This window comes from Myotis lucifugus, unplaced genomic scaffold (assembly GCF_000147115.1).
Source record: "Myotis lucifugus unplaced genomic scaffold, Myoluc2.0 scaffold_17, whole genome shotgun sequence".
Taxonomy (NCBI): Eukaryota; Metazoa; Chordata; class Mammalia; order Chiroptera; family Vespertilionidae; genus Myotis; species Myotis lucifugus.
Genome location: NW_005871065.1, coordinates 9140313 through 9142557, shown reverse-complemented (window position 1 = coordinate 9142557; position 2245 = coordinate 9140313). Strand labels below are relative to the sequence as shown.

Below are 2245 nucleotides of genomic sequence, written 5' to 3'. Positions count from 1 at the left end.
GCTTCAGCAATCCTGAATTGGTCATTTTTCCCAGAGCACACATTTTGTTGTAGGTTTCTGTACCTTGGTGCATGCTGACCTTTCATTCTGATGTGTCCATCCCTACCGTCAACTCCTAATCTTCCTTCAAAATGCAATTTAAGCTTAACATTCTCCAGAAACCTTTCTCTGAATACTCAAGTCCAATTAACCACACTTTCCACCATGTACCTCTGTGCATCCTCTGTACCTTGAATGAACTGATACCATTGCACTGTTATTCTGTTGCTGCTTATTTTCAAATAATGGGTTATTCTGGTGCCGTCTTATCTGTAATGTCTTAACTGCCCAGTGATTATTCACTATGATTCACTATGCCTAACAGGTATTGGTAAGTGTTTGCTGGATGAATTAATGAATGTACAGAAGTGTCTGTTTCAAACTGTTTTAAAGTTTTCAGGTAATCTTGGAAAAGTATCAAGATGAGTATAGGCAAAATTTGAATGTCAGTATTCTACTTAATTTTTAAAGAGAAATGAAATACTGCAGTCAAATCTCTGGTGGCTTTATACTAGTATACTTGACTTAACACAGTCATGATGAGGGAACGCAGAAAATGGACTTTAAAAACAAAAAACCTCTCTTGGAAATTAGCCCAAGAGCCAAATGTTTCATTTTAATGGTATGTTTCTTCTCTCATACCACAACTAGTAAACACTTCAGATCACACATACACACAATGTTTGTTTGTATTTACTATAATTCCCTACGAAACTCCAGATGCTTGGACTGTACAGGCATCTAATACACGTTTGATGAATTAAAGAACAAATGAAGGAACCCTTGAATAAAATGAGCTAAGATTCTGACATCCATTAGCAAGCTGTTACCAGTTTTCATCTGCCTCGTTTGATTGTAGGCCATCCGTTTGGAGAGAGGAAATGGAAAAACGGGATGCAAATGACTGATCTGTTCAATGCCTTTGAGTTAATACTTAAAATGCAATCTCTTATCAGACATTTGGTACAACATGAGCTGGAATACTCATTCTGGCTCCAGGTTTGCCCCCACATTGCTAGGTGAGATTAATTTTTTTGGCTAAAGAGATTGATCTTGGTCCCACCTACAGTAATGTATTCTGACTTTATGGAACATAGGCCAGATTTTTTTTTTAGGCCCGATAAAGTCCAATATGGTTCTGACATAATTATTCATGAGGCTGGATTATAATACTTCTACATCTCAGCCAGGCTTTTAATTTGGTGTCATTGGTAGGCAGGCATCATCTCAAAGTTTTAATTTAATGAAATAAAATTCTGTCCCTTGATTAATTTCCAGGAAAGGTTGTTGGAAATAACTCATGTGTTGTGCCTCAAGCACTGCATCTCTGGTTTTATACTTCTGTCCCACTCTGTATTCAAAAGATCTTCAATTAAGCAGAAACCTTCTTAGAGAAGACGTCCACTGAGCATCATTTGAAAGGGGAGCATGTCTCTTGGGGTAGAAGTGGTAAGGGTCTTACTCACCAGTAGTTTATCAAATGTTTCTTCCAACTATGTGTCATAGTCCCCTGAGAATTCTGGTAAATTAAACATTCTCCAACGTCTTACACTCTTCGCTCACTTTACAAATCATTTCTCTGATCAATGTCAGGGTGACATGCCATGGCTGATCATGTATTTATAGAGCAGGTTAAAACTCAGAGTGCCTTCATTTACATTATCTTGATAGAGTTCCTCAAGTCTTGGAATGGCAGGTCAGATTGATTTCTGCTCATTGTTCAGATAGGAAAATTGAGTCTCAGAGCTTTCCAGATTTATGAAAGGATAGATAATGAAAATGGATAGAATTGGGCCTTGAACCTACTTGTTTTATTTCTAGTTCAAGGCTTATTGATAACACCAAAGTGCTCTAATGGATGTTCAAGAAACAGTTGTGGCCCTAGCTGGTTTGGCTCAGTGGATAGAGCGTCAGCCTGCGGACTGAAGGGTCCCAGATTCAATTCCAGCCAAGGGCATATGCTCAGATTGGGGGCTCGATCCCCAGGATGGGGTGTGCAGGAGGCAGCCAATCAATGATTCTCTCTCATCATTGATGTCTATCTCTCTCTCCTTCTCCCTTCCTCTCTGAAATCAATAAAAATATATTTTAAAAAAAGAAACAATTGTGCTTACTCACGCATTTTTTCCTTCATTATATTTACTGAGCATCTATTATTTGCCGATATTGTGTTTGGTGTTGATATTATTAATGGTAATCAAGCCAA

At 38.1% G+C, this 2245-nt stretch overlaps 1 pseudogene; it reads left to right on the top strand.

Annotated features, from left to right (window-relative positions):
* The first annotated feature begins 1467 nt into the window (after positions 1–1467).
* Positions 1468–2245, top strand: part of LOC102441073 — a 2108-nt pseudogene continuing 1330 nt past the window's right edge.